This window comes from Pteropus medius, unplaced genomic scaffold (assembly GCF_902729225.1).
Source record: "Pteropus medius unplaced genomic scaffold, Ma_sr-lr_union100, whole genome shotgun sequence".
Taxonomy (NCBI): domain Eukaryota; kingdom Metazoa; phylum Chordata; class Mammalia; order Chiroptera; family Pteropodidae; genus Pteropus; species Pteropus medius.
Window position 1 is genome coordinate 324,903 of NW_024355265.1, and position 19,237 is coordinate 344,139.

General features: G+C 42.0%; 1 pseudogene; it reads right to left on the minus strand.

The window, feature by feature from the left end:
• Positions 1-267: 267 nt before the first annotated feature.
• LOC120599469 (uncharacterized) lies at positions 268-386 on the minus strand (annotated as a pseudogene).
• Positions 387-19,237: the final 18,851 nt, after the last annotated feature.

Here is a 19,237-nt window from a genome sequence, read left to right on the forward strand (position 1 = left end):
CAAGAAACACCCATCTGTCCTGCCAGGCATTTTCTTCCTTCCTTCCTTCCTTCCTTCCTTCCTTCTTCCTTCCTTCCTTCCTTCCTTCCTTCCTTCTTCCTTCCTTCCTTCTTTCTTTTTCTTTCTTTCTTTCTCTTTCTCTTTCTTTCTTTCTTTCTTTCTTTCTTTCTTTCTTTCTTTCTTTCTTTCTGGCAAGGCAACTCTTGGTCGACCTCACGGATTGCAAGGACTTTGTCAGCTTACAATCACTTATTTTTTTATTTTTTATGCCTACAGCACCTGGTCTTCCCAGGTGGTCTCCTATTCAAGTACTAACCAGGCCTGACCCTGTTTAGCTTCTGAGATCAGATGGGATTGGGCTTGTTCAGAGTGGCATGGCCATAGACCCTGCCAGGCATTTCAAAGTGACTCTGGGATTCCTCAAGTGTTCTTTGCCAGCCATTTCTGTGAATGGATTAAAAAAAATCCCATCAAATCCAAAACACATTCCAGAGTGTTCAGAAATCTGGAGTAACTGCAATGTTCAACTAGGGTTTGACAGACCAAAACCTGCTGCTGTGTGTCCTTTTGACCAAGTAAAGCCTGTCAGCGAGACATTATTAAAAACCTCTGAAAAATTTCAGGGTCTCTCCCTTGTAATCCAAAACCTGTATGCTGCACTGCATGCTTGGCACCTGTGGTCTGGGTTTTAACCTTCATTGTAGAGCTGATGCCCTTTCCACATGTTGTTTCCCTTCTACCCCCCTCATGATCCGGTCACCATCATTGTGTTGCCCGAGCCTCAGAATTTGCTGTTGGTCATTTTGCTTCTAAGGGTTTTGCTCTCTGTTCCAAGAGAACATGGAAGTGAAATCATAAGGGACCTGTCCCTTTCTGGCTGACATAGTGCCCTTCCCTTGGTGGGGTGGGGGACTAGTTGAAAGGGCCAGCATCACAGAACTATGTGAAGTTTCCAGCTAGGAAGTAGCAAAGGCTGGAGTTCCTGGCCGAAAGCAGCCCTGAAATTGCCAGTGTTGTCTGGTGACCGCCCAGCTCTAGAGTAAGGACTTGTGGCTGGAACAGCCACTAGGCTGAAGGAGACAGCTTGTGGCATTTGAGCAAATTGAGAGAATGCAGATGCAGCCACGACTTGGGTGGTTAAAAAGGTCCAGGTTGGGCAGGTGAGACTGGGCTCCCGGTAGGCCAGTGACTAATGGCTGGCCCTCTGGCAGAGGCCAGAGCAGACTTCCTGGTCTTTAGTTCTCATGGGATCTCCAAGAACATGGGGCTAGTGGTGCATGAACACCCTGCCTGTTTTGTCTGACCTGAACTGAGGCTGAGAAGGAAGTGGTGTGACACACTAGTGGGGTCTCCAGGAGGCATCTGCTATTGATGGAGTCCCAGCTGGATGCAGGAGTCCTGGGAAGTCATTCCAAGTACAGGGCACACAAATCCAATGTTTGCTGTTGAATAAAGCTCACTGCCTGTGGCCTGGTCCAGTCTGTTATCACCAGGCTCCCATGACCATGGTCAGCATGGATAAAGACACCAAAGCTGAGAGAAGGCCCACAACAAGAGCTGGCCAAGTCCTGTCCAATATCCTGGGGTCAAGAGTTAGAAATAACCTGGAATTGAGAGGTCTGAAAATCACCGTCTTGCCCCCTCCTAGAGAGTCAACACCTGGCCAGACCCCAAGGGGCCAGCAAGGCAGCTTGCCATGTGCTATCTAATGTCCCTCTTGCCCTGGTTATCGGGGTCAGTGATATTTCTGCTTTAGATCCAAGTCTTTTGGCTGACCAAGAGGTAACCACCAGCCACAATTTCAGCCTGCTCCTTTTTCCCCTTGATGCTTTACTCTTTCTGGCTTTGTCTTTGGTTTCTTCTTCTGCCACCTGGTACCAACCAGGGCAGGCAGAATCCCCAGAGGGGAGGTCATTGAAGGTAGGGACAAATTGATGCATATTCAGCCCTGCTGTGACCCTGGACTGGGATAGGTATGTTGCTCACTCAAGGCTCCTTGGAGCAGAAAGCAGCTATCAATAAATCACAGCAGTTGCCCATGCAGTTGATCCTGGCTAGGGAGTGAGCTCTCCCTTCCCCCAGGCCTCTGATGTGTTCTTCTTTCACCCTATAGCCCATTCTCTCCCCTGAGGATCCCTGTCCATGTGTCTTCTACTCTAAGGTTTCATCTCCACTCCCCTGTCACTTCCAAATCTTATGGGCCCCAACCAACACATCCTCCTTCTCCTTCAGGTTTCCGTACACTCTGCTGCCAATTTTTTCTCCCTCTCCTTTCTTCTCCCCTATTTTATCAATTCCCATTTCTTCCTCTGGTCCTCATCTCATCTGTTCCACCAACTTCCAGCCCATTCTCTTCTCCCCCATTTTCTTCCTGGACACTTATTTTATACACAGCAGGGCTCTGATATCCAACCAAGGCACAGAGCTGAAGAATGGATCAAAAACCAAAACTTAACCATATGCTGCCTCCAGGAGACACATCTCAGCTCCAAAGACAAATATAGACTCAAAGTGAAAGAGTGGACAATGATATTTCAAGCAAATGGCATTTAGAGAAAAATGGGAGTAGTGGTACTATCACATGAAATAGTAGTGGTAATATCACATGAAATAGACTTCGAAATAAAAAAGGTAAAGAAAGATACTGAGGGACACTTCATAATGTTAAAGGGAATCATGCACCAAGAACATATAACAATTATTAATATCTATGCTTCTAATCAGGGAGCCCCGAAACATATAAAACAATTACTAACAGAACTAAAGGGAGAAACAGATCAAAACACTATTGTAGTAGGGAACCTAAATATCCCACTGTCGGACATGGACAGATCATCCAAACAGAAAATCAATAAGGAAATAACATCCTTAAATGACACATTAGACCAACTGGACATAATTGACATTTACAGAGCCTTTTATCCCAAAACAGCTGCTTATACATTCTTCTCTACTGCACATGGAACATTCGCAAGGATTGAATATATACTGGGATACAGAGATAGCCTCAACAAATACAAGAGGGTCGAAATCATACCAACCATATTTTCTGATCATAATGCTTTGAAACTAGAGATCAACTGCAAAAAGAAATCAGGAAGAACCACAAATACATGGAGATTAAACAACATGCTACTGAAGAATAACTTGGTTATAGAAATAATACTGGGTTATATAGAAATAATACATGGAGATTAAACAACATGCTACTGAAGAATAACTGGGTTATAGAAAGAAATAAAAAGAGAGATCAAGAGATACATGGAAACGAATGATAAGGATAGTACAACATATCAAAACTTTTGGGACATGGCAAAAGTGGTCCTGAGAGGGAAGTTCATATCATTACAGGCCTATCTCCAAAACCAAGAATGAGCCCAAATAAACAAGCTAACACTTCATCTTAAAAAACTAGAAAAGAACAAATGAAGCCTAAAGTCGACAAAAAGAAAGAAATAATCAAAATTAGAGCAGAAATAAATGAAATTGAAAAAAAAACAATTAAAAAAAGCAAATGTAACAAAGAGATGGTTCTTTGAGAAGGTTAATAAAATTAACAAACCCCTGGCTATACTCACTAAAGAAAAAGAGAGAAAGGACACAAATAACAAAATAGGGAAAAAAGGGAGTAAATTATGACAGATACCACAGAAATAAAAAAGATCATACAAGAATACTATGTAAAAGTATATAACACCAAATTTAATAACCTAGAAGAAATGGACCAGTACTTAGAAAATTACAACCTTCTTAGACTGAATCAAGAAGAACTGGAAAATCTAAATAGACCGATCAGCAGTATAAAAATTGAAACAATCATCAAGAACATACCAGGACTAGATGGCTTCACCAGTGAACTCTCTCAAACATTCAAAGATTTAATACCTATTCTCCTCAAACTCTTCCAAAAAATTGAAGGAGAGGCAATACTTCCCAACTCATTTTATGAGGCCAGTTGGTACCGTGATACCAACACCTGGTAAAGATAACAGGAAAAAAGAAAACTGCAAACTGATATCTCTCATGAACACAGATGCAAAAATTTCAAATAAGATACTAGCGAATCGAATACAGCAACATATAAAATGGTTACAGATCATGATCAAGTGTGCTTCATCCAAGAGGTATAGGGATGGTTTAACATATGCAAATTGATTAATGGGATACACCATGTAAACAAATTTAAAAAATAAGAATCATATGATTATATCAATAGATGTGGAAAAAGCCTTCGACAAGATACAGCATCCATTTATGATCAAAACACTTAACAAAATCGGTATAGAAGAAAAATATCTTAACATAATAAAGGCCATATATGACAAACCCTCAGCCAACATTATACTTAACGGTGAAAAACTAATATCCTTCCCTCTAAGATCCAGAAAAAACAATGCTGTTCACTATCGCCACTGTTATTTAATATAATATTGGAGGTCCTAGTGAGTGCAATCAGGCAAGAGAAAGATACAAAAGGCATCCAAATAGGAAACAAAGAAGCCAAACTGTCCTTATTTGCGGATGACATGATTCTCTATATAGTAAACCCTAAAGACTCCACAAGAACATTACTAGAAACAATAAGCAAATACAGTTAAGTTTCTGGAAACAAAATCAATGTTCAAAAATCCATAGTGTTTCTATACTTTAAGAATAAATTGTCATAAAAAGAAGTGGAAAAATAATTCCTTTTGCAATTGCAGCAAAAAGAATAAAATACCTGGGAATAAATCTGATGAAACATGTGAAGGAACTACATAAAGAAAACTATAAGTCCCTGTTAAAAGAAATCAAAGAAGATACAAAGAAATGGAAAGATATTCCATGTTCTTGGACTGGAAGAGCAACATAGTTAAAATGACCACATTACCTAAAGTATTATACAGATTTAATGCAATCTCAATCAAAATCCCATTGGCATTTTTTAAAGAAATAGAACAAAAAATCATCAGATTTCTATGGAAGCACAAAAGACCCTGAATTGCTAAGGCTATCCTGAGAAAAAAGAAGGAGGCTGGACGCATCACTCTGCTCGACTTCAAATTATACTACAAAGCGACAGTAATCAAAACAGCATGGTGTTGGCAGAAAAACAGAAACATGGACCAGTGGAACAAAATTGAGAGTCCAGAAGTAAACCCATATTTATATGGGCAATTAATTTTTGACCAAAAAGCCAAAAACAGTCAGTTGCAAAAGGAAAGCCTCATCAATAAATAGTGCTGTGAAAACTGGAAAGCCACCTACAAAAGAATGAAACTAGACCATTGTCTATCACCACACACCAAAATTAACTCAAACAGGACTAAGGACCTGAATATAAGACCTGAAACAATAAAATGCATAGAAAAAACATAGGAACTAAACTCAAGGACCTTGGACTTAAAGATAATTTTATGAATTTCACCTCAAAGGCAAGGAAAGTAAAAGCAATAAATAAAAATGAATGGGACTACATCAAACTAAAAAGCTTCTGCTCAGCAAAAGAAACCATCAACAAGGTAAATGCGAAAATATATTTGAAAGCAACACATTTGATAAGGGCCTAATATCCAAAAAATACAAAGAATTCATAGAACTCAATAACAACAAAAAAAACAAACGATCCAATCAAAAAATGGGCAGAGGACCTGAACAGACACTTCTCCCTAGAGGACATACAAATGGCCAACAAATATATGAAAAGATGTTTGACATCACTAGCTATTAGGGAAATGCAAATCAAAACCACAATGAGATACTATCTCACAACTCTTAGAATAGCTATACTCAACAAGACAAGTAATAACAAATGTTGGAGATGTTGTGGAGAAAAAGGAACCCTCATACACTGCGGGTGGGACTGCAAATTTATACAGCCACTGTGGAAAACAGTATGGAGTTTCTTCAAAAAACTAAGAATTGATCTACCATATTCTCCAGCAATACCTCTACTGGGTATTTACCCCCAAAACTTCAATACCCATATCCATAAAGATATTTGCGCACCAGTGTTTATAGCAGCACTATTCACGGTGACCAGGACATGAAAGCAACTGAAGTGTCTTGCAATAGATGATTGGCTAAAGAAGCTGTGGTACATATACATAATGGAATATTACTAACCTATAAGAAGAGATGAAATACTACCATTTGCTACAACATGGATGGACCTCAAGATAATTATGCTGAGATAAGCCAGACATAAAAAGTTGAAAATTACATGATATCACTTATATGTGGGATATAAACCTAAAAGCAACAAAGGAACAGGACAAACAGAGACTCATGGTCATGGACAATAGACTAGTGGTTACCAGAGGGTAGCAGGGAGGGAGGGAAGTAAACAGGGTAAAAGGGGTCAAATATGTGGTACTAGAAAGAAATATAACTATGGGAGGTAAACACACAGTGTAAACATATATCTGTCTTACTATTAAAGTGTACAGCTGAAACTTATTGGATTTTTAACCAATGTCACCCCAAAAAAATTTAATTAATTAATTATTTTAAAAAAGAAAAAGAAAAATTTTGAGAAATGGAGACAGGATGCTCTTTTGCAGTCTTCTTGTCATTTCTATATATATATATATAAAAGAAGTGGAAAAATATATTCTATATTTCCTATATATATCCTATATAGAATATATATCCTATATTCTATATATATATTTCTATAATAATTATATAATTATAGAATGATAGAAATATATAGAATTATATATATATATATAATTTTTTTTTTTTTTTTTACCCAATACTGAATGGATCACACTGTTGCTCTTCCCACTCTGGAAAATCTGACTTAACAATAAGAGTAGAACATGCCCATTATGAGGTTTACGCATCAGGTTTTCAATTCAGAGGATGAACGATACTGACACTTTCTAATAGAACAGAGATGCACCTGTCCTGCCAGTCACTTCAAAGCAACTCTGGGATGACTCAAATTTTCTTTGCTAGCCATCTCTGAGAAAGGATTATAAACAGTCTCATTGAATCCAAAAATGTTCTAGTTTGTCTAGGAATCTGTAGTAACCAAATAGTCTGACTCAGATTTGACAGACCAAAGCCTGCTGCTCTGTGTTTTTTGTACCAAGTAGCATTTATCGGGAATGCATTGCTTAATAACTTCAGAAAATTTTCAGATACTCTAGCTTATTATCCATCACCCAAACACTCCACAGTGCGAAGAACATGTTTTGCCTTAGTTTGAACTGTCACCATAGAGTTGATGCCCTTTCCACATATTGTTCCCTCTTTACTTCACTGATGCTCTGATACTACCAAGGTGTTGTCTGAGCCTCTGAATTTGCTGTTGCTCATTTTGCTTCTGGAGGTCTTGCTTCGTGTTCCAAGATCATGTGGGCATGAAATAATACGGGTTCTGTTTTTTTTTTCATTCTGACATATTGACCTTACCTTGGTGGGGTAAAGACCTGGTTGAAAAGGCCAGAGATTCAGAGGAATTGGGTGAGGTTTCCACTGGGGAGTGGCAGAGTCCTGGCTGAGAGCTGCTTTAAACTGCCAGTGTTTTTTGGTGACTGTCCATCTCTGGACTAAAGACTGTTAGCTGTACCTGCCAGTACGCTGAAGGAGGCAGCTTGTTGCATTCAGGAAATCAAGAGAATGCTAGTGTAGCCATGACTTTTGTTGTGAAAGAGGTCAATGCATGGTAGATGAGGCTGGGCTCCCAGTAGACCGGCAGCTAATTGTTGGCCCTCTGGCAGAGGCCAGAGCAGGATTCCTGAGCCTTGGTTCTCATAGGGTCTCCAGAAACCCTGGGACCAGTGGAAAATGAACACCCTGCCTATCAGGTCTAGCCTGAGCAGGACCTGGGGAGGAGGTGGTGTGACATACAAGTGGGGTCTTCAGGAGACTGTTATTCATGGAGTCTGAATGCAGAAGTCCTGAGAAATCATTCCAAGTAAAGGACACACAAATTCAATGTTTGCTCTTGAATGAAGCCTGCCCATTGCTCAGTCTAGGCTGTTATCACTAACCTGCCATGACCAAGCCCAACAGTGTTAAAGAAAGGCTGTCTTGGAAAAGGCCCAAAACAACTGCTGACTAGATTCTGTCCAGCTACCTCAAGGCCAGGTCTAGATATACCCAGAAATTGGGAGTTCTGGAAGTTACAACCCTGCTGCCTGCTAGAGAATCAGCACCTGGCCAGACTCCGGGGGAAGCCTTTAGGACAGGTTGACATGTGGGGTACCATTGCCCCACTGCCCTGTCTGTATGGGTCACCGATATTCCTGCTTTAGCTCCATGACTGTTGGCTGACCAAGAAGTGACCACCAATCACTCTTTCAGCCTGCCTTCTTCCTCCTTGCACCTTTTACTATGCCTGGCTCTGTCATTGATCTTTTCTTCTGCCAAATGGAATTGGCCAGGCTCAGGGCACATGGCAGCTTCAGTTGGAAGATCTAGGAGAGCAGGGTTTGTTGACACAAATTCAGCCCCTCCCATGCCCTTGACTTGGGTAAATTGCCCAATCAAGGCTCTTTGAGGGAGAAATAACTGTCAATTAATCACAGCTGTTTTCTATGCAGTTGATGCTGGCCAGAGACTCTCCCCTTCCCCAGGCCTCAGCTGTCTCCTCCCATCACCCTGAAACCCCATTCTCTCTCCTGATGCCCCCTTTAAATTTGCTTTCTACTATAAGATTCCACACAACTCCCCTGTCCCATCCTACTCCTGCTGTCCCAAACCACCCCAACCTTCTTCCCCTCCAGGTTTTCTTTAATCCCTGCAGCCAATTTATTATGCCTTTCCTCTCCCTTTTTCCCATTTTTATCACCCCCACATTTCCACCTCTGGTCCTCACCCCAGGTGTTCTACTTAATTCCAGCCCATTTTTTCTGTCTCTGATCTTCTTCCTTAAGCCACTCTCCACTATAGGAGAGGTCTGGGTCCAACCAAGTGCCTCATCTCCTGGGACCTTTGCTCCTGTCATGTACATTGCCTGACCAGGCAAGGGCAGCTCACAAGTTTTTTTCGGGAGTGCAGGTTTATGAATTGTTTGAAGCCTGTCAGTGACTCAGGAAATGATAACTTGCATCCCCTCCCCAACTCCGGTTTCCAGGCATACGCCCTTTCTTCCTAAGGTAAGGCCAGCCGGAGTGCTAAGGAGCTAAGCAGCAAGGACCAGGCCTGCAGGACACTGTAGGTAATGGTATAAGGTGGCTCAAGGCCTGGCTTGGATCCTGCTTGACCTGGGTCAGCCATGGCCTGCTGAGTTAGTTGTGTCAGCCATGGTCAGTCATGGCCTGCTAAGTTGGCATGTCCTGCTGCAAATGCTGTGTACCAGTGCCACATACCTATGTGTCTGGGACACTGAGTAAGAGAAGCGCCTCACTGGGTATTTTCATTGCCTTTTGTGTGATTGTGTCTGAGAGGAGAATATGAGGACATGGCCATCCAGGCATGTGTCCGTACGTGAGTGTCTCATCGTGTGTGTCTGTGGAAATATTTCAGTGAGAGTCAGGATGTTTTTTCAGGTGTGTTTGATGATGTGGATGTTTTATTGAGTGAGTGCAATCAATCATGGTGTGTGTCAAGTGTCTTTTGCATGGGTCAATGTCTATATGAGTGAGTGTTTCACCTTTTTTCCCCCACAGAGATGTGTAAAAATTCAGTTGGATATTGGTGTGAGAAACAAGTCCAAATGTGAGGGACTCCTGTCAGTGATATTGTAATAGTTTTCAGGGTGACGGATGATCATGAGACTGTATGGTGAACACTTTTGGAAAGTATGTAACTATCGAATCAGTGTATTATGCATCTGAATCTCATATCACCTTCGATACCATCTCTGCCTAAATCAAGAAAATAAATTTATAAAATGTCAAAGAAAATTGACCGAGGAAAGCTGCTTGAAAGACTGCTTCTTTCTACTCCAACCCCAAATCAGGAAGGTGGAATGTCATGTACTGCATCTCCATAGCCAGTGGAGTGTGCATAACTTGCCATGTCTACACTTTTGATTCTCCTGCTTGCTGGCCTTCACAGGCCTTTGCAGAATTTACCTCAGATCTAGAGTTTCCTCTGCTCCACGAAAGAGAGACCCTCCCAGCCTCTGGGGCCAATAGAGGCCCCATCCCCCTGAGGCCAAAGCTTTGATTAAAACCCTGATGGCTGAGGAGAGGGCTTGGCTGTGGCTTCTGTCAGATGGTTTTCTAAATAGTGAATAGAGGGAGAAACTTCACTCCAACGTTACCTCGAGCTTCATTTGTCACTTTCTCAAACTTCTCCACTGACCCCACCCCTTAAGTCAAGGAATTTGAATACTTAACTTAATCCTATGATCTTACTTGGCATGACTTCTACATAATCCTTTCCTCCACTCTTTCTCCCAAAGAAAAAGAAAGAGTCTGGCTAGCCAGTCAGGGTTGGGCTGATAACCTCCACCAGCAAAATAATCAACAGCCGGCGGAGGCATTTGTCATTGTCAAACAAGATCCCAAGTGGATTGTCAGATAGATTCCCCTGGCTGCTGACACCAAAATCATCTGGTAACTTGCCTCATAGAAGGGCTTCAAAAGGCAGTACAAAGGTAGTTAACTATTAAAAACAAAAAGATAGGTCAAGGTTCAGATGAAAATACCATGCTTTTTATGTCTCCCCTAAGGCTCTCCAAAAATACATTAAACTAGACCCATTCTCAGTGGAAGACCTCCCCTTCCTACATATTCATTTTATTTCTTAATTGGCTCCTGACATCAGACATAAATTACAAAGGCCAGAGAAAGGCCCTCCAACACCACAAAGGGACCTCTTAAGTGCTGCCTTAAATTTTTTAATAATAGAGATGAGAAAGCAAAAAATGAACAACTTAAAAAGGGTCATGCTAAATGCCAGATGCTGGCAGCAACTATCTAGGGCTCCCAGAGAAATAAGCAAACCCCTTAGGGCAGACTGCACAAGGCCCCTCAAGGCCTCTACTTTAAGTGTGGCAAGGAGGGACAGTGAGCCAAATGCTTACTTGAACTGGGGTCTTTAAGTTTCTGTGTCAGTCAGGGTCAGTTGTGGCCTGCTGAATTGGCCATCCTGCTGCAGGTGTAGTGTACCTGTGCCACATCACTATGAGATTGGATACTGAATCAGAGGAGTCTCTGCCTGGATATTTTCATTGCCCCTCATGTGGGTGTATCTGTTAGACAGGATACGTGGATAAGGCCATTAAGGCATGTGTAAATGCATGAGTATTTGTTTGTGTGTGTCTGTGTGTACATTTCAGTGAGTTTTGGGGTCTGTTTTCAGATATGTTAGATGATTTGGGAGTTTTACTGTTTGAGGGCAAATCTGCATGTGTACGTCAAGTGTCTTTTGAGAGGATCAGTGTCTAGATGAGTGTGTGATTGTTTCATCTCTATTTCTCACAGAGATGTGTCAATATTTAATTAGGCATTGATGTGAGGGACAAGTCAAAAAGGCAAGGGGAATCCTGTCAGTGATATTGTGATAGTTTGCATGATGACAAATGATCACTAGACTCTGGATTGAAACACTTTGGAAGGTATGTAATTCTCGGATCAATGTATCTTGTCCCTGAAACTCATATCACCTTGGATACTTTCTCTGCCTAAATCAAGGACATAAATTTTAAAGACATCGAAGAAATGTAATCAAGAAAATACACCCAAGAGGACCACTTTCTTTTATTCCAGCCCCAAATCATGAGGTAGAGCTTTATGCACTGAATCGCCACAGCCAGCGGGAGGTGTTAGCCTGCCATATTTGTCCAAGTGGGTCTCCTGCCTGCTGGCCTAAACAGATCAGGGCAGAAGTCATCTCAGAAATATAGCTTCCTGTCCTCCAGAGAGGGGATTCCCATCCAGCCTCAGGGGCCAATGGAGGTCCGTCCCACTGAGTCCAAATCTTAGTTTGGGGCTCTGATGGCTGAAAGCGGGGCCCAGCTGTGGCTACTGTCAGATGGTTTACTAAATAGTGAGTACAGACACTTCTCTTTGCTCCAAGGTTATCTCAAGCTTCATTTGTCACTTTCTTACCATATCGATTAATGAATTTCTGGTGTTTGAGGGAAAAATGGGTGTTTAACATGACATGCCTTCCAAGTGGCCAGTTGTAGGATTCGAGATATGACAGCAGTGGGCAAAAACTCTTTGTCTCATTGTGTGGAGAAAGAAAGATAACCATAGTCAGACTCTCTCCCAACACCTGTAGCTAACTTCCGACTGGAAGAAACACAGCACTTCTCCAGTTATGGAACCATGTGTTCAGTATGAGTGCACAGGCTCCCATTATCTGGCAGTGTGCCATTATTGTTTTAAACCTGTGTATAAAAAGGTGCCACTGCCATGCTAGGCTGTGCCATGCCCTTGCTGGATAACATTGCCGCCCTGTACGGCAGGTTGTGCTGCTGCTGGAATAAAGAGCTATGTCAGTTTCTGACGGTACTCCACATTTTCTTCCAACTCCCCGAGTCTCATATCCCTTACCTCAGAACCATGAATCTCCAGCAACACACTTGATGTAGTCTTGAGCAGGATTCCCAGATAAGGGAGCCATCTGCCCTCTGAAGGATGGAAGGGACATGTGGCCCCACAGAGTATGTGTTATTCCATGGTGGTGGTATTGATGACCTAAATTCCACCTGAGCTATGAGAAGCAGTTTATGGGTCCCCGATAAGTATTGAGAAGGCGCTCCATTCCTTGGAGGCACAGCTGCTGGAAAAATCTTGAGCTGTGGCCCGCCGAGTGAGCTAGATGCTTTTAATGGCTTTAAAGCAGAATATGGATGAAGCACTAGCAGAGGCCATGTAGGTACAGAAACTTTAGCAAAAGGCAGATGCCTTTGATGCAAGAGTGCAACAACTGAAAGCTGAGATCCAGAGAAGTCAACCCTAGGAGTAGCCCTCAGAGGAAGGGGAAGATTGAAGAAGTCCACCCTCAAGTACAGCCCATCATACACCAAAAGGTAAAGCATGGACAGCCCCTGGGTCCAGAACGGGTGCAAGGTGATGGCCCCATGATGATTGAGTTCACCAGGTATACCCTCTATACACCTACAGAATTGTAGAATTTGGGAAAGCAATGTCGGCAGCACACTGGTGAATTGTTGCCGGCCTGGTTTCTGTGCCGTTGGAACAAGGGGGCTGACAGTATCTCATGCTCCCCTGACAAGATGCAGAAATCGGCATCCATAACTGTACATCCCTCATTATGGCAGCATCTGTAGAACAGTTGCCACTTGACTTAAGGCCAGGGCAACCAGAACCTGATGGAATGGCTTACTGCTGCAGTACAGTCTGGAATGAAGCTTCAGAGCATGTGAGTAAATGGCAAACTTATGCTTAACTGGTGCAGATTATTCGTGAACTGAGTATGTGACAAGTTATGTTTAATTTGAATATGCAGGGACAAGATGATGAAGGTTTACAACTGGTATGTGGGACCTAATGTTAGGGACCGCGCTCTCTACCATTTTTTAGCTTATTGGTTGCTATCCTAGCTTCCTGTGTGGGGAAAATTATCATGAAGTGACTACAGCAATGGCTGCTCTGAGGGATGTCATGGGCGGGGTGGGTCAGGCAGAAAGTTAGTGCAGTAATGCCTAAGGGAGGTGAAAAGAAAAAGGCCCTGGGAAGGGTCCTGAGTAGGAGACCCTAATGCAAATGTGGACTAATTTGCTAGCTGTAGTTTATCAAGACAAGACAGACCGCCAGCCTAATACAGTGTTGCTAGAATTGTCGTGGCAGTAGAAATCCGAACAGCAATTCGGCCATGGCAGAAACATCACAGAGAAATGGGTTTTTCAAATGCCAGGCTCTACTAACACTACATAATTAGGGAGAAGGTTTGAGGTGCCTGTTTGGAGGAGATAGGCAGGGACCAAAGGCCCTATGTGGAATTGGCAATCCTCTAGTCCTCAAATAATATGCAAAAGAGTCCTAGCACTGGTGGATACCGGGGCAAACTGTAGTCATACCTGTGAAAGTCCAGACAGTTTCCCTGGACCAGCTGCTATATAGATGGCTATGGATGTAAGACTATTAAGACCAAAGCTGTGACTTTGCCTCTTAGAATAAGACATTTGCCTCTATGTCCACATAAAGTATATGTTTCTCCGGTGCTGGAATGTATCTTAGGAGGGGATGTGTTATAAGGGATCAATCTGCAGACCTCTGCTGGTGAATTACATCTGCAAGTCCAGGTGGTGAAGAATGTAGTGTAGAGGCATACTCATCACCCACCACAGAAGGTGCCAGAATTAAAGCTCATTGTCATTGTTAATATAGCTTGCCTAGTGGACATGATGAAATTAAGGCTATGATTCAGAAACTGGAGAAAGCTCAGATTGTGTGCCCCACTCATAGTCCTTATAATGCCCTTGTGTGTCCAGTGAAGAAGTCTGATGGCTCGTGGGGAATGACTGTGGACTATCTGGAATTAAATAAAGTGACTTGCCCACTGCAAGCAGCAGTACCATCTACCCATGATCTAATGAATCAACTGACTATAAGGCTGGGAATGTATCATTATGTCTTGAATTTGGCTAATGGTTTTTCTCCATAGATTTAACTCCTTAAAGTCAAGACCAAATTGCCTTCATGTAGGAAGAAAGACAGTGGACTTTTGTGGTAATACCCCAAGGCTACTTACATAGCCCAATAATTTGCCATGGGTTGGTAGCCCAGGATTTAACAACCTGGACCCAACAGGAAATGGTAGAATTGTTTCATTATATTGATGACATCATGTTAACCTCTGCTTCCCTTATTGATCTAGAACAAGTGGCACTGGTGCTGTTGCAGCATCTGAAAACATATGGCTGAGTGATAAATGGAACCAAGGTTCAGGGACCTGGCTTATCTGTCAAATTCTTGGGCACTGTCTGGTCAGGTAAGACAAAAGTTATCTTTGATGCTATAATTGATAAGATATATGTATATCCACAATGCACTACAGTTAAAGAATTGCGGAGTTATGTGAGTCTTTGGAGGTGCTGGAGAGTGTTTATATCTCCATTTAGCACAGCTAGCATGGCCGTTGTATGGCCTAATCAAGAAGGGAGCTACTTGGGACTGAGATGAAACATAGAGAAGGTGTTTACTGCCACCAAGTGAGCAGTACAGCAAGCCCAAGTTCTACAGGTAACAGATACAGGTAAACCCTTTGAATTAGATGTGCACACAACAGCAGAATGATATGGCTGGGGTCTATTGCAACGTTCAGAATGAACTAGAACCCTGGTGGAACTTTGGTCCCAACTATGGAAAGGTGCATACAGCTGGTACTCTCGAACAGAGAAGCAATTAGCAGCTGTATATGCAGCTTTGCAGGCCACTGAGGCAGTGACCTGTTTGTGTGTAGGTGGCCCAAACACCTACCCCAATGAAATGAGGTGTCTATCTAGAACAACAGAGTGCCATAGCTGCTAGCTCTCTGGCCATGGAATTATAGATGGTTGTAGGCATTGTTGGGTTTCCCACTAACAATATACTATATGCTGAAGTTCCTACAGATTTAGAAATGTGTCCCTATAAAAAAGGGAAGCCACCCATAATCGCTGATGTGTGGTACACATATGGGTCCAGCTATTGACCACATTTGGTACGATAAAGGTACAGGCCAAAGTAGCTAATGGGCTGAACTGCGGGCTGTGTAGATGGTTATAGCCCATGAAGATGGCCCCTTGACTATTTATACTGACAGTTGGACAGTGTTTAAAGGCCTAACATTATGGTTGCCTATGTGGAAAGGGCAAAACTGGCTAGGCCCTTTTAGGGGACAAGCCATGTGGCAAGACCTATGATAAATAGGACAAGAAAAGGACATAACTGTTTATCACGTTATGGGTCATGTCCCCTTGGTAACTCCAGGAAATGATGAGACAGATGCACTCTCATGTGTGCAATGGCTAGAAAAGGCTCTTGCCACTGATGTGGCACACTGGCTCCACAGACGATTGCAGCATGTGGGTGCTAAAACTATATGGACAGTGAAACAGCAACCTTTCCCTGAAGTGGGAAGATGTTACAGATGGCCAAGCTAAGTGTCCAGTATGCAGCTGGGATCCTCACTACATGAAGTGGGAACATGCACAAGTAATAAGGGGAAGCATCCCATTGAACATAGATAGATTACATAGAATCTCTCCCAAAAGCTCAAAGAGCATCTTATGTCCTTACAGCAGTAGACACAACTACTGGGTTATTGTTTGCATGTTCCTATGCAGCCACAGAACAAAAACATGCTACCCAAGCTCTCAAATGCTTATGTGCCTTTTTCGGTAGGTTGTTAGTGGTAGAAAGTGACCGAGGGACTCACTTAACTGGGTATGAGGTCCAATCGTGGGCCAAGCAAATGGACATCCAATGGAAATTGCATGTCCTGTATAATCCCCAGGCAGCAGGCATGATTGAGCAGTACAATGGATTGTTGAAACAGTGCCTATGGGTTAACTACTGTCAATCCCCCAGGACTGCAAGGTTGGGTATCACTCTTGTGGGACGTGTTGTGAGCCCTTAATGAGACACCTTAAACCGGAAGTCCCTCTCTGGTAAAGTTGTTTTTACATAGGGCCATGGCCCCAATTCAATTATAGGTAACTACCACTGAAACTCAGTTGAAATCTGATCATGGACTCAGTGATAACATATTCCTCTCTGTCTGAAAAGGGGAGAAACAGTGCAATGGACTTGACCATGGAAAATAAAGGCCCCACACTGTTAGTGGGTAGGCCTACACTCATTCACTCACGTAGACATTGATACACACAGCACACACATGATGCACACATACTGATTTACAATCAGCGTTAGCAGGCATACAATACTTTCATATCATCAAATGCACGTTCAATCACACCCAGACTCTTGCAGGCTTTTATAAGGCTGACCACTAGAAATACATGTAAAGCCATACACCCATTTTTTCACCATTGCAAAATTTCATAATTTATTGTTTAAGAAATGGAAGGAAGTAGCATAAGAAAACTTTATAGACAATGGAAGTTTCTATAGTCTTCAGAAACCACTTGAGATGCTATATAAAAGCCCCTTCTTAACAAAATTTTTCTTCAGCCTTGGACTAGGATCTTGCTTAGGTTTAGGGTTGAGTTCATGATTAGGGTTAAAGCTAGGTGTATAGTTAGCTTTACTTTTACGTTTTGATTTTAATTAGGACTAGTCTTATCACTAGGGTTAGGGTAAACTACCAGGGTTCAGTCTTGTATAGGTTTAAGTGTAGGATTCAATTTATCACTGTGCTGGCTGAAAAATTACTGTTTGGCTATCACCCATGGGAACGATACGCTCTAACAATAAGCTTTCTGCTTCTGTACCCCCCGCTTGCACAACCGACCTGTGGGTTGACAGTAATAAGAAAAATAGACTTGTGTGTTCAAACAGGAAGAAGAATGGGGTTTAGGGCTTAAAAACCCTATATCTCTACATTTCGGGGCTGCTTAATTTGGGGTCTGCGTACCCCTGGCAGACCCAGCTGGCTGAATAAAGAGTGTGTTTCCTATAACTCACTGATTTCTGGTGGTCTGCGTGTCTATCGGGGGCTGGCGGCTACATCATAAGTTAGTTTTAAGGATATTATTTGGTTAGCTTTGAAGTTCAGGTTAGTGTCTTCATGAGGCTTAGGTTGAGGGTTATAGCATCTGTAAGGCTAGGCTTTAAGTTAGGTTTTGCATACATTAAGGCAGAAATGGTAGGAGCTATGGTTGCATTTATTTAGGTATAAGGTTAAGGTTACTGTCTGGGTTGAGTTTATGATCAGGGTTAGAGTTAGGGTCAGCTTTAAGGTTATGCTTGGTTTGATGTTTAAAATGTTTTCTGCTTAATGTTAGGGTTAAAGCTTTCAGGATAGAGTTAGGATTAATTTAGGTTTAGTGTTAGTTTTAGGATTAGGCTCAGGTTTAGGCTTTGAGTTAAGATTATGATTAGGTTTAAAATAAGGGTTAGTGTTGTTAACTTTGAGTTTAGGGTTTGGGTTTAAGTTAATGTTTAGTTTAGGGGTAGGAATTGGGTAAGGGCTAGAAGTATGATGAGGCTTAAGTTTAGGATTAAGTTTGTCTTCCATTATGCCTAGGATTTGGGATAGGATTATAGTTAGGATTAGGGTAGGGTTAGAGAAAATGGGCAAGTTTATAATGAGATTCAAAGTTTTGTTTAAGGTCAGGATTAGATTATATGACAAGGTTAGGGTTTGGGTTAGGTTAAAGTTTGGCATTGGATTTCAGATTGAATTCATATTAGATTAGCGTTAGGGTAACAGCTATGGTTATATTGTGGTGGCTGACGAATGACTACTTGAGATTTATTACTTGTAGGAAAATTACTGTTTGACTATCGCCATGGGAACAAAAGGCTTTTCATCATAGGGACATAACATTCTGATAACAAGCTTTCTGCTTCTGTACGCCCCGCTTGCACATCCTGGCTTATAGGTTGACAGGTAGTGAATAGGAGAAAAATAGACCTTTGTGTTCAGACAGAATGAAGAATGGGATTTGGGGCTTAAAAACTCTGTACTTCTACATTTCGGGGCTGCTTAAATTGGGGTCTGCGTACTCCTGGCAGACCCAGCTGGCTGAATAAAGAGTGTTTCCTATAACTCACTGATTTCTGGTGGTCCATGTGTCTTTCGGGGGCTGGTGGCTACAACAATATACTTAGGTTTCAGGTTAGGTTTAGGGTTAGAGGTGAGTTTGTAATTAAGAATAGGGTTAGGATCAAAAATAGGGTAAGGGCTTTTCTTAGGGGTAGGTTAAAGTTTAGAGTTTGGTTCAGTAGTGAGTTAAGGTTAGTATTAGGTTTAAATTTAGAATTAGGGGTAGGGTTATTGTTAGGGTTGAGTTTGTGTTTACAGTTAAAATTGTTAAGGGTTAGAGTGAGCTTTGAGGTTAGGCTTTAGATATAAATACGAGAGAAGTTTAGGTTTAGTGTTAGAGAAAGGACTAGGGTTAGAGTTTGTTTCATTTAAGTTTAGGTTTTGGTTTTGATTTAGGGTTAGTGTTAGCGTTAGAGTTAAGCTTAGGTTTAGTGTTAAGTTTATGATTAGGGTTAATATTAGTTTATAGTTAGACTTGAGGTTAATGTTTGGGTTTTCATTAGGGTCAGGGTTAAGTTTAGGTTTTTGCTTAGGTTTACAGTTAGGGCTAGGCTTAAGGCTATGGCTAAAATGAAGGATAGGTTTAGTATTGTTGTAGCCGCCAGCCCCCAAAACACACACGGACCACCAGAAATCAGTGAGTTATAGGAAATACGCTCTTTATTCAGCC